A 6,980-nucleotide genomic window follows, 5' to 3' on the forward strand; every position below is an offset into this window, starting at 1 on the left:
TTATTATTATTTTATTATTTATATAGCGCCAACAAATTTCGTAGCGCTGTACAATGGGTGGACTAACAGACACATAATTGAGATCAGACCGCTGGATGTACAGGAACAGAGGGGATTGAGGGCCCTGCTCAATGAGCTTACATGCTAGAGGGAGTGGGGTATAGTGACACAAAGGGTTAAAGTAGGGGAATTAAATAGTTTGTTAGAGAAGGGTTTATTGAGTGCTTGGTAGGTCATTTTTGACAGTTGCAGGAAAGGAGTCATGGGGTGGGGGATGAGAAGCCTGCTGACAGTTTAATTGCACTGAGGCAATGCATCTCTATAAGGAAATGCTGATTGGTGCAACACAGAAATTGATGTACGTGCGCTGCAGCTGCAGCTGCCAACCCTTACCTATGGGGAAGCATTGGACTGGTTGAGATCACCAGTAAGGAGTGGAGGCTGTGGTAAGACAGTGGTGGCTGTGGTAAGACAGGGGCACCGGTGGACTAAGGGTAAGTTAATCTATGTTTACATGCTAACCGTGCATCTAAATAGGCCAGATTTCACTCTAACATTAGGAATACATGTTTGTATCCCTAATATTACAAGGTTCCTTTCAAGCGGCACTGCTACCCCCTTATCACAAAGATATAATTTTTATGAAATACTCATATTAACTGTGTTAGAATGTAACAGAAATTAAACTTGCCGAAACGTTGGGGGCTTTTTGATTGACTCTGTCCCTGCTTCTCACGGAGTTTGGTATGGTTTTTGCATTATTCTTATATGTTTGGGTTTTGATTATACTAGCATTATAGTTGTTTGCTTATATTATAGTTTTTTTTCATCTATATATTACGCACTGTGCGTTTATATATATATGTCCAGAATTTTTTCTGGTAAATGTTTTTCAACATTATGACTTTATATTTTGGCTTTAAAATTTAAAGAGATATTTCTATAGTATATACCCATTTAATAAAGATTTTTCATATACATGAAGACTTATGGTTGTGCTCCTTACTCTATTCATATTGTTTCTCTCTCAACCTCAGCCCCTCTGTGTGTCTCTTTTCCCCCAGGCCCTTTGTGTCTCTTTTTCCCCTGTAACCCCGCTGTGTGACTCTCCCCATGCACCTCTGTGTGTCTTTTTCCACCACCCACTCTGTTTCTCTTTTTCCCCTGTAACCCCTCTGTGTGACTCTCCCCATGCCCATTTGTGTGTCTCTTTCTCCCCCACAGCCCCTGTAGAACGTTTTACACTTTTAAGTTTTACGAAATCATCCTATGCTACCTACTTGGTCTATAGCCATAAGATGGAAACCATGTGGCAGAGTTCAGTGCCATTTATGCAGAGCTTACTGAAAGAATGGTTGAGCCCTGGAATGGTTGCAGTGTACCTTTTGGGTATCTATTCTCTAGTATCTGTTGAGGCTTCTTCTACTCCTACCACCCAAAATTTCTCCTCCACAGCCAGTTGAGTGTGATACCTCTAACATTTCAATCCTGCACTGAAGCTTCACTACCTCAAAAGGGACATCCACTACATACACAATCTAAACGGGGTCTGCAGAAAACTGCAATTGTTGGAAAGGAAATTTCCATAATCTCCCGTATTATGCTGACCAAAGCAACTGTCATGCACCTGCCGTGAGTACCCCTGTATGTCTGCTATCTTCAAGGGCTCATGACTGAACAACTTCCTTTCAAGCAATCTTCCTATTCATCTGCATGTATGCAGTAAAACATTATCAACGTAGGTTAGGATTCACCGATTTTGGGGACTCTGTAATAAGTGTTCAGCTTAAAACCAATATGGCCATGAGGTGTGACTTAATCCCCATATTTTACATATAAGATAGGTGGGGTTTTTTTGGTTTTTTTTTTTAAAAGCTTCGATACATTCTTTGTGTGTATGTGTGAAGCTATATTGATGAAACTAATTAATGCATGTTTTGGATGTGCCCCCAAATAATGTTTTTTGCATGCATAGGAGTCCTGACAAGGCTTTGGAGAGAACCTCCCTCCCCCCCCCCTTTCCCCACACGAGTGCACCATAGTAAGTGTCATACACAATGCTTACATTTTAGGGGAGTTCAGTTTAGGGGATAGACAGTGATATATGTATGTATATATTTTTCTCAGTCAAAAGTTTAAAAAAATTGTAGTTTAGGATCCACCGATAATGTGTCTGTACACAGAGCCATATTGCTGTATCATGCTCTTCTTCATAAGACTTGGAATTGGGTGAATCTCTCTTTGTGAGTACTTTAGGCCTGCAATTTAAGTCAAATAGCCTCATTGTGTTCTTAATGACGCTAGGGTCTCTTTCCTTTTCTAAGTCAACTTAATTGTGTTTTCTAAGTCTTTTTATACATATGTTTTCCCGCTACTGAGTAAAAGAACTGAACATATACAACTAAACAACTATGATGTTTATGGCTTTTTTACTTTTCCTCGTTAAGCAGATCGTTGCTGTGCCATATTTCAGAGTCAGCACAGAATTGTAGCAGGTCTGCAAACATGTATGATTTCCCTTGACCAGCTTCTTGTATCTGCTTGTATATCTCTTGAAGCTATACAATAAAAATATTAGCAAAAAAGAACGAGACATCATTTTCCACTGTGTTTCTTTCACATAACAAGTTATCATTTACACTGATGTTTTTGTTTAAGTTGCTTAGTAAGAAAAAACAAGAGGAACATTAATTCCTTTACTGCGATCATTTATTCATGGATCTGCAACATTCCAACAGTACTATACAATAAGAAGTATATTTGTTAAATCAGGGATTTTCTAGGGTGTTTCACATTCTTGCAAAAACAGCTGAATTGGAAAAATATGCTACTTTGATCCAAAATTTGCAGTTCTCTAGTAAATTCCAACGATTCCTGGTTTATTGTATAAAGCACTAAACAAAATGTTGTTGTGTTTAAAAAAAAGTTCAACAATCCAGGGAACATCAGGAAAGGCAGAATACAACAGCCTCTATAAGAAAGAGCTAAAGGGTTTGAAAATTCGAAATGCGTCAGGAGCCTCAACCTGCAGCTCAAATAGACATGAAATGGGTTTGATTGTGTTAATACGCAGCATTGCACCATTAAAGGAAAAAGTAACACCCCAGCCTTCGGTAATAATTAGATTGTGTAAAACAAATACCAGTTTGAAGTGTGTTCATTTTCTTTGATTGTGTACATCACTGATATATATTAATGTGCTAAGCACAGAATTTTGTCCACATACACTGAATTGGCAATTTTCATATTTACTAATGCCAAATCCAGCAAAACTGGGTCCTCCTGATGGCCGGTTGCAATCAAAATCTGTTCTTTTTGCATTCGATTTCTAGATTCGTAATATAATCTGGACATTTATAAAGCACTGATTCCAGAGAAAATCGGGACCCAACGCATGTAGCATGCACATTCTCAAATAATTGTTTACTTGCTCTTGCAAGTAAACGATAATAATGACCACCCAGTAGCGTGAGGGTTAAACTTTAATAAAGCTTGAAAAAAAATATCTATGGGAGTCATCTAACTATACATCTCTTGGGGGCGAGGCCTGACTGTCATTGAGGAGAGACGTGCTTTGCTCGAGCTCCTCTCCTCCGCGAGCCAAAACTGCGATTTTAACCCTCATTCAACCCCAACTGGAGAGGCAAAAGCGACCTACACAACCCCTGACTCACCGGAGACCCACTAAGTGTGTAGGAGGCAAACCTACGTACAGCTCTATCCATGTGGCCAGTTGTTCACCAGGTGGGAGAGGCGGCCGCTCTCCCTAACCAGGGTCACTCGACAGCAACCAGCACTGAACCGGAGCCCCGTTACTCCCCCCCTCGAACCAGTGGGGGTGATCCCGGTCCACCCCTTGGAGGATGCCCTGAGATGGTGGAAAGTGGAGGGAAAGCCATATCATCTACCGCGAACTACGGCGCCATACTCAAAATGGCAGACGAGGCGGGGGTCCCACGCAACCCGGAGGACAAATATGGTATCCTGTCCAGACTAGACAGAATTTTCAATGATTTCTGGCGCAAGCTGGAGAACAGAATGTGCCAACCAGCTCTGACCCACCCGGGCGACCACCCGCCGCACAAGCTGACTACACACATTCAGGTGAAGCCCACAGCTGTGGCAATGCATTGAGCCCCAACATGGCGGCAGGGCGGGAAACGGGCCTCACAGGGATGCACAGCTGCTCCTCCACAAAAGGGTAAATACATACCTCGGAGGCACTCACCACAGTCCTCGGCTGTACTAGCGACACCCTGGCGGAGAAACAAACACCACGCGCCTCTCAAACACAAGACGACACAGACGCACACACCCAAGCAGAGCAGATGCAGACCTCGCAAGTCGATGACCCTGTGGGGAACCCCAAGCTGGGCAGGAGCTCTAGTCAAGTACCAACAACCTTGGCTACACAGCACACAGCATGCTTCTTTTTCGCTGGACTGTGCCCTGCCCTTGGAGGGCATAGGCTGAATAAGACACTGGGACTGAGCTGAGAGGTGAAGCTGTTCATGGTACTCTCCCCACATACCTAATTAACGGGACTTCTAGTTTTATTGCTGGCTAGCCAGGTGAATGCACCTTTATTATATACATGCAGCTTATCTGTGCGTTCTTTAATTGTTTCCCTCCTGAGGCTCCGTGGAGTCAGAGTCAGTCCCTCACAGTTAAACCTACCAGTGACATAATCCTGTTGTACCTACTCTTGCTATATCTTATTACAGATCATCACGACAAGTAGCTTCTTTGTCATACTATGCTTAAACAGACGTGCAGTTCTCTGCGCCTCAGGGTAATTCTGGCGCACATGACCACGGTGCAATGGCAGGGCCCACCAAAGCGGCTCATGCGACCCTCACTAGACATCCCTCCCTGGGGAAGCCTGACTAACCCTCTCTCCCTCACTTACTTATGCACGACTCCCCCTCAGTTAAGGGCCCTATATTATGATTTATGGTGCTATATACAGTTGTGGTTATATTAACATACACATTGCTGGACTGGCATCACTTTCGCATCTTAGGATACATACGCTAGTTGCACCCATCCACTGCTTCTTTCACATTTACTTAAAGCAAGCCTATTAACATAATCCACCATCTTGAGAAAAAGCCCTCTCCTGGCGTACACTCACGCGAGTATATTACCTTAATCTCTTATCAAACAGGTATCCTTGCATTACATATACAACGACTCGCACACCGTTTGATAGCCTGAACATAATTAATGCATGTGTTACTGCTTACCATTGTTAACTTTTGCATCTATATTTAAAATGTGCAGTTATATCTAATGCCACGGTTATACTATATGTGTTTATACTCTTGCTCCTGCTGTTGTGGCAGCGTAAGACTAATTGTTATTTGTGCACAACAAAAAAAAAACTATACATCTCTTAGGCCCTCACGCATCATGACCCAGGTGGGGGCATATCTGCTAAACAGTGAGCATCCAGTGGCTAATCGATCTTCCTAAAACTAGTGACTGAGCAGCTGGTTGCTAATCAGGGCCCATCCCCAAATTATTGGCTTTGTTCCCACAGTGCCACCACCCTTGGGCAATGAGAGGGTATGCCCTCTCAATGAGAGGGATATCCAGCCACTAACTACTCACTGTTTATCATACATTCTCCAATGCAGGTTGGGGAGGCTTTAAACTGATAGATAGAGGCTCATACTGACCTTCATAGGCATTTATTTATTATTTACTTTTTTGGAGGGGTGGGTGGCAGCAAGTGCTAGCAAGCGACCACATAACTTAACTTGCACTGCTGAGTATTTTTTAAACTGTTTGCCCATTGGCAAATAGTGTAAACTGTTAAAATCCTTTCCCAGTTATTAAGCATCCAAGCCTGAGTTTCAGTCGTTCAGACAATTGTAGGTCATTTGGCCAGAATTGCAATTTTTGGATATAGTTAAATACTATGAAAAATGTCTGGATTTTGCTGTCCAAATGACCTCCCAATGGACCCAAGGGTTATGTATGGGCTCTGGAATCATGAATTTGCTTGGCCCTATTTATCCTCTTTATGAAGGATGAAATAGGGTCCCCAAACTGATATCTTGCCCAGGGCCCTGTGACATATTAATCCTTCTTTGCATAAAACAAAATCATTTCATGTAATAAATCAGCAGATAATATAATCTGCTATCTCAGATTTTTCATTTTAATGGTAACTTACTTCTTCTCTCAGAATTTATGTGACACTGTGGCTGACGGCTCCTTGATAACAAGTTAAAAAATATAATTTAAAGCAGATATTCTTTCTCTGTATTAGATAATCATATTGTTTTATTTGTGTTGGAAAAGGATATTTTGTTTTCAGTCCAAAATGATGTTTTGTTTGTATTTAAGCCATGTCTTATTCTTTTATGTTTCTTGTAGAGAAAAGTCTCTTAATTTCTTCATCCCACATCTTTGCCATTTTTTTTCTACAGCCAGTTAGTCATTACAGAGCTGCCTGGTTTAGGTTCATTTATTTCCACTAATAAATCACTTTCTATGAAAATCGAACCTTGTGAAATGGAATAGGTAAATAACTTAGATTCATCATAGCACATGGTTTTATGTGGACACATACACAGCTGACCTCATTTAGAAAAAAAGTGGTATATTCAAACATGTTCAGCATGATATTGACATGTGATTAGTCATGGCATGAGTAATATTTCTGAAGAGCTATGGAACTGTTGTCCAGGTGGAAGTGCGTAGGCCAGATACAACACCTATAGGGTTTTTAGTTCAGCCCTCGCATCCATGAAATTTCATTGTATCACATCACTATTTTAACAGCTCAGAGTTCCTCATCATTAAATATTAGATAACATAGAACAACTGCAAAGAATCCAGTTTGCTTCTTTACACGAGTGGTCAATAATTTAGTAAACAATATACAACAAAGATAGCCGCCTATTTAATATTGCTATCTTTTTTCCGTCTGATCTCTTGGCTTCCTAAGTCGCTGGCTCTAGAAAGACGTC

The sequence above is a fragment of the Pelobates fuscus genome, chromosome 2 (genome assembly GCF_036172605.1).
Source record: "Pelobates fuscus isolate aPelFus1 chromosome 2, aPelFus1.pri, whole genome shotgun sequence".
Lineage (NCBI taxonomy): Eukaryota > Metazoa > Chordata > Amphibia > Anura > Pelobatidae > Pelobates > Pelobates fuscus.